Here is a 7,059-nt window from a genome sequence, read left to right as displayed (position 1 = left end):
CCACACACAACACACAGACAGAAAATTCATCATAGGTACACAAACAATAAATGACTTCAGTGGACAGTTAGTTAAGGGTGGCGTTCAAGAGGATGTGTCTGAAGATAACTGGTGAAATTTCTTGGGCAAAAGGTTATGTTAGTGCAAAGCATGACCTCAATAACTGAGATTCATTTGAATTAAATTGCATATTCATATTTTAAATGATCATGAGGAAACAATGGTTAGGGTGAAGAAAACTTTAAGGGCTCTGTGCAAGCAACACTCAAAATAAACTGCAGCAGCTGTGGAAATATTGGCACTGAATAGTATCACTGAAACAATGTTGTGAGCTGGAAATGGGCTAGCTAAGGTCAAGCTGTGGGGTAGGGGCTTGTGCAAAGATAGGTGTGTTACACTGGATGAGTAGTATAGTTTTGACAGCTGCTGTTGTCATCCCTTACCAGTAATATTTAAGGATAGGATTGAGAGTAATAAGGAAAGATACATGATCAAATACTCCATGGAGCACTAGTCCTTATGCTGCTGGGACCAGGAGTGAGGAAAGGTGCATGCAAATGCAAAGCTTCTGCCTCGAAGAAGTTTCTCTATGAAAATAAGGTGAGTCTGGTGTAATGTGAGCAGCATAAATAGCAGTCAGAACCAACAAACTCATAGGTCCCCTGCAGTCAGAATCAGGGGAAGTCATAACGGGGAACAAAGAAATGGCAAACCAATTGAACAAGTACTTTGGTTCGGTATTCACTAAGGAGGACATAAACAACCTTCCGGATATAAAAGGGGTCAGAGGGTCTAGTAAGAAGGAGGAACTGAGGGAAATCCTTATTAGTCGGGAAATTGTGTTGGGGAAATTGATGGGATTGAAGGCCGATAAATCCCCAGGGCCTGATGGTCTGCATCCCAGAGTACTTAAGGAGGTGGCCTTGGAAATAGCGGATGCATTGACAGTCATTTTCCAACATTCCATTGACTCTGGATCAGTTCCTATGGAGTAGAGGGTAACCAATGTAACCCCACTTTTTAAAAAAGGAGGGAGAGAGAAAACAGAGAATTATAGACCGGTCAGTCTGACATCGGTAGTGGGTAAAATGATGGAATCAATTATTAAGGATGTCATAGCAGCGCATTTGGAAAGAGGTGACATGATAGGTCCAAGTCAGCATGGATTTGTGAAAGGGAAATCATGCTTGACAAATCTTCTGGAATTTTTTGAGGATGTTTCCAGTAGAGTGGACAAGGGAGAACCAGTTGATGTGGTGTATTTGGACTTTCAGAAGGCTTTCGACAAGGTCCCACACAAGAGATTAATGTGCAGAGTTAAAGCACATGGGATTGGGGGTAGTGTGCTGACGTGGATTGAGAACTGGTTGGCAGACAGGAAGCAAAGAGTAGGAGTAAATGGGGACTTTTCAGAATGGCAGGCAGTGACTAGTGGGGTACCGCAAGGTTCTGTGCTGGGGCCCCAGCTGTTTACATTGTACATTAATGATTTAGACGAGGGGATTAAATGTAGTATCTTCAAATTTGCGGATGACACTAAGTTGGATGGCAATGTGAGCTGCGAGGAGGATGCTAGGAGGCTGCAGAGCGACTTGGATAGGTTAGGTGGGTGGGCAAATGCATGGTAGATGAAGTATAATGTTGATAAATGTGAGGTTAACCACTTTGGTGGTAAAAACCGAGAGACAGACTATTATCTGAATGGTGAGATTAGGAAAAGGGGAGGTGCAACGAGACCTGGGTGTCATGGTACATCGGTCATTGAAGGTTGGCATGCAGGTACAGCAGGCGGTTAAGAAAGCAAATGGCATGTTGGCCTTCATAGCGAGGGGATTTGAGTACAGGGGCAGGGAGGTGTTACTACAGTTGTACAGGGCCTTGGTGAGGCCACACCTGGAGTATTGTGTACAGTTTTGGTCTCCTAACTTGAGAAAGGACATTCTTGCTATTGAGGGAGTGCAGCGAAGGTTCACCAGACTGATCCCGGGATGGCGGGACTGACATATCAAGAAAGACTGGATCAACTGGGTTTGTATTCACTGGAGTTCAGAAGAATGAGAGGGGATCTCATAGAAACGTTTAAAATTCTGACGGGTTTAGACAGGTTAGATGCAGGAAGAATGTTCCTAATGTTGGGGAAGTCCAGAACCAGGGGTCACAGTCTAAGGATAAGGGGTAAGCCATTTAGGACCGAGATGAGGAGAAACTTCTTCACCCAGAGAGTGGTGAACCTGTGGAATTCTTTACCACAGAAAGTTGTTGAGGCCAATTCACTAAATATATTCAAAAAGGAGTTAGATGTAGTCGTTACTACTCGGGGGATCAAGGGGTATGGCAAGAAAGCAGGAATGGGGTACTGAAGTTGCATGTTCAGGCATGAACTCATTGAATAGCGGTGCAGGCTCGAAGGGCCGAATGGCCTACTCCTGCACCTATTTTCGATGTTTCTATTGTGGGACAGTCTGAGTCTGAATGCCAGCTGAAATCGCCAAATTGCAGTCTGAGTGTGAAAGCCAGACAATATTTGCCAATGCTTTTTTTCAGGGTTGAAACAAATTTGACTGCTAAACCATTCTGCTGTAAAAACATGCTCTCTGTCCCCATTGGAAGCCTGACTCTGAATACCAGGCAAGTCTCGTGTTCATGCTCTTATCTTCAGGTTAGCTTAGTCTCGTCACTACTCGTAGGGAGCTTAGTCTTATCACCACTACGCTGCATTAGGTTGGCTGTTGTAGCTGCATAGTTGTGAGAGCTTCATTAGATCAGACCTCAGGAGATTTTCTGACCGAATGTCACATAAGAAACCGTCAACTCTGGTTAATTCATTGAGAGTTTGCCCTTGTGTGTATTGAAGATGCAAAACAGTCTTTTTAAAAAGCCACTTCATGCTGAGTGTTTCTAACCTGTAGCCAAAAACTGCCAAACATGTGGATTTACCCATGATAAGTGGCTGACCAGGTGACCAGCAACATCACAATCATGTTTCAGGTCCCAGTGTTAACGGTGAGCAATGCCAGAAGAGATCCACCAGTGTTTGCAAATCTCCAACAATCACATTTCCTTAGCGAGGAACCCCGTGTAATTGAGTTTCCGGTTAAACTAGGGTATTCAGTTCTATCTCTGAATAAGGCCTTGATCAGGCTTCCCAATGGGCAAAGATCACTGACCAATAATCAGACTTTGACTTGAGCCTGTGCTTCTTTAACATTCTTCTCCTAATTAAACAACACATCCTCTGACTTACTATTAGCAGTGCCACAGTAAACCCATTGGTGTATAATTAAGTCATGTCTAATGCAGGTTTGCCACACTGCAAAGTGTTAGGCTTTTATTAAAGATGCAAAACAATCTTTAAAAGAATGCTGCTCATTGATCTGGAACATTGAATTCACGACCAGTTTAATGATCTCAATGTCCTTTCACTGATCTCAGGAAGGTACATGTGGATTTACCCATGATAAGTGGCTGACCAGGTGACCAGCAACATCACAATCATGTTTCAGGTCCCAGTGTTAACGGTGAGCAATGCCAGAAGAGATCCACCAGTGTTTGCAAATCTCCAACAATCACATTTCCTTAGCGAGGAACCCCGTGTAATTGAGTTTCCGGTTAAACTAGGGTATTCAGTTCTATCTCTGAATAAGGCCTTGATCAGGCCACATCTGGAATACTGCATCCAGTTTGGCTCTCTCAGTGTGGGATAGAGGCTTTGAAAAAGTTCAGCGGCGACTATTAGATTAATATTTAGTTTAAGACCCTCAGTTACCAAAGCAGGCCAAGAGAGCTGGGGCTTGGAAAAGTGTAGAGTTTGAGCAGATATGATTGAGGTCTTTAAAGAAATGAAAGGATTAGACTCAGTCCAAATGGATAGGCTATTTGAGATGGAAAGGACAGGGAGGACAAGCATAGAATTAGGCTTAAGCACTTCAAACATCCACGTTTAAAATGAGAAATTACTTGCATCAGTCAAAAAGCGATAACAATTATAAATTAGCATTAAGGTGCACTGAATGCAAGAATATGGGAACGGTAGCATACTGGTTATATCAATGGACGAGTAATCCAGAGGACGAAAGATCCGCAGACGAGTTCAAATTCCACCATGGGCAGCTGGGGAACTTAAATTCAGTTAATGAAATAAATCTGGAATAAAAAGCTAGCGTCAGTAATGGTGACCATGAAACTACCGGATTGTCGTAAAAACCCATCTGGTTCACTAATGTCCTTTAGGGAAGGAAATCTGCCGCCCTTACCCGGTCTGGCCTACCTGTGACTCCAGACCCACAGCAATGTGGCTGACTCTTAACTACCCTCTGAAATAGCCTAGCGAGACACTCAGTTGTATAACACCGCTACAACAAACCATATAAAAGATAAAACCAGTGTGGAAATGTATTTTTATCTAAGCTGATACCACATGGTATTTTTGTGCCCTTTTTAATATATAACAAAATGGAGTCCTGGTCCTTCCAGAAATTTCTGCATAAAGCAGTCGGTTTGTATAAACAGCTAAACCTGGCTTGAAAGGGCTGATAGCCACCAGACAGCTAGGAGGCAAGTCCTGCTGAGACAAGTCATCCCCCCCCCCCCCCACACGGTGCTCTCCTATTGTCTATACGACACCAGTTCCACGCCACCCCACCCTTTTCGAAGTACTCAAACCACCAGCCATTATCTCTTGTAGAGACCTCATCCATTTGATGCAAAAAGATAACTGACTAGGAAACTGGACAATCCTGACACAATGCAAGGCAGGTAATAGCTCATTACCACACTCTCATCGAATAATGGCCGGCTGGCCAACTAATAACCCTGACAAAGGGAAATATCTGGAAACCATGTCAGGACAAGGATGTAGTAATTAACTCTTTATCTGTATTCACTGACTGCGAGACAGAGCCAATACACAGGGAGAGGCCATAACTTGGGTTTTACTGTATAACTATCTCGTGAAACTGTACCATTTTGGAGGTGTTCACTTAGCCATTGACTGAGGGTAACCTTTCCCTCGCTAGCAAGTAAATTAAACTTCTGCCGGAGCTGAAGGTGTCTGAGTCATTTATCGGAGGTCGAGATTTCGACAGTTACTTCTTGGAGGTTCCACCGAGATGCATACTCTCTGCCCTGTGAGTAAAACGGATACAGGCATAGTGCCTCTCCAGTGAAAGGCTTCAGTGGCCAAAACAAGGTGAGCCTTTTGCTCACAAGAGGTTTCTTCACTGTTGAATCGCATATGTAATCTGTTGTCCACAGGGGAGGTACTGCAATCTACGAGACTCGACATTTAAAAGCTAAAGTTATTTTTTATAACCATTTCTTTCTCAGCTCGCAAGCAGAAGAGAACTGGTTCTGGAAAAATCTCGAAAAGCCCGGGGAAGGTTTCAGTAGGTAAGGTAGAAACAGCGCTATTAGGGGAAAAAAGAAGGTTCTTAAAGGTTCTTATGTGATAAGATTAGAAAAAAAAGCGCTAATCGATTGAAGGTTCTTATGTGATAAGAGTTAATTCGGAAAAGGTTCTTATGTGATAAGAGTAGGAAAAAAAAAGCGCAATCGATCGAAGGTTCTTATGTGATAAGAGTTAGGGTAATGGAACCATAAGTTTTATAAGTTTTATAAGTTTTATTAGGATAAGTTAAGGACTCGGTCTGTAGTGGCGTACAACGCAGATTGAGAATTGATTATTTGTTTAGATAGAGTTTAAGATTATGATTTGTATACTCGCGTGAATGTTGTTTGTCCTGGTTGTCCTTGTTATACTGTTGTGTGCAATACCTTTGTGCGACATTGCAATTAGAGAAACGGGAAGAGTCACTAGGGAAAATTGTGATTTGGGAAAAACAAGGATTGATTAAGAAAAGAAACAGTAACTGATTGATCAACTACGGTTGGTTCGTGCCAACATATATCACACACCCAGACTGAGCCCGAATTAAGAGCCTTTTCAGGCCACGTAACGGCCAGGAGAAGTGGGCGTAGAGAACTCGGTTGACCGAAAGGATTGTGAGATCAGAAACTGTGGAAAATCTTTATCATCCAGAATGGGTGCCGGAGCAAGTTAAAACACCACAAAAGGCACACCAGCCTATGTCATGCTCCAGAATTGTGGTCAGTCTTCAATTGACCAAAACAAAATGGGTAAAGTGGACTAAGGGTGAAAACGGGCCACTTCCACCCAATGGCTCATTTAATTTAGAGAGAACAACATGTCTAGAGGAGTGTCTTATAAACAGAGATCCAGGTAGAAGAGGTAAAAAAAAAAGGAAAGTAATAGAAAAGGCCTGGGTTCCGATTCTTCAAGCCCACGTAAAATTAACAGAGGAAGTAAATCATTATGAAAGAGAACCTGATAGTGACTTATGGATTAAAAAAAAATAAAGCTGGCCAAAAAAAAAAGAAGCTTTATTGAATGGAGAGAGACTTTTGTGAATGTCTTGTCTTTGAATGAGAGTGCGTGAATGTCTTGTCTTTGAATGAGAGTGCTTCTGTGTTTTTTTTCTCGTGTCTGGAAACCTGTTTGGAAAGGTTGTGGAGCTGCCTGTTTGTTTTAGCTCCACCCACTTTTTCAAACAGAGTGAAGTTTTTTAACCCTTCATAGTGTTGTCCTGTATGTGGGAAGTTAAGACATTTTAAGTTAGAAACGCAGGTGTGGATTTATTCGGATGAGAAGTTACGGAGCTAGGAAATGCACAAAGGATAGGTTTGTTGAGACATGGTCCCGGTGGTTAAAAAAAAGAGAATTTATTTGACACGCTCACTTACTTGTCGAAAGAAGACACGCAATCATTGATTATATTGGTATGAAAGACATAAATTTAGTCTAGGAGTAAGATAAAGAACGGGGAAGGGAAGTTGTAATGCCTTGGGAAGTTGTAATGCCTTTTTTTTTAAAAAGCCTTTGTGGGTCTTTCGAGGTGCAGGCTTGGTGTAAAATCTTGACGCGAAAGCTTCTAGCTCAGTAAGAGGATTTGTTTTTTTGATAAAGAGTGGCAGTACAATAGTTGAATTGGGATTTTGATCTCCTTGATCAACATTTTGGGTGTATTGGAAAAATCTTGGGTT

The sequence above is a fragment of the Pristiophorus japonicus genome, chromosome 12, assembly GCF_044704955.1.
Source record: "Pristiophorus japonicus isolate sPriJap1 chromosome 12, sPriJap1.hap1, whole genome shotgun sequence".
Taxonomy (NCBI): Eukaryota; Metazoa; Chordata; class Chondrichthyes; family Pristiophoridae; genus Pristiophorus; species Pristiophorus japonicus.
The sequence above is the reverse complement of the archived record's forward strand: the minus strand, read 5'-3'. Positions refer to the sequence as shown.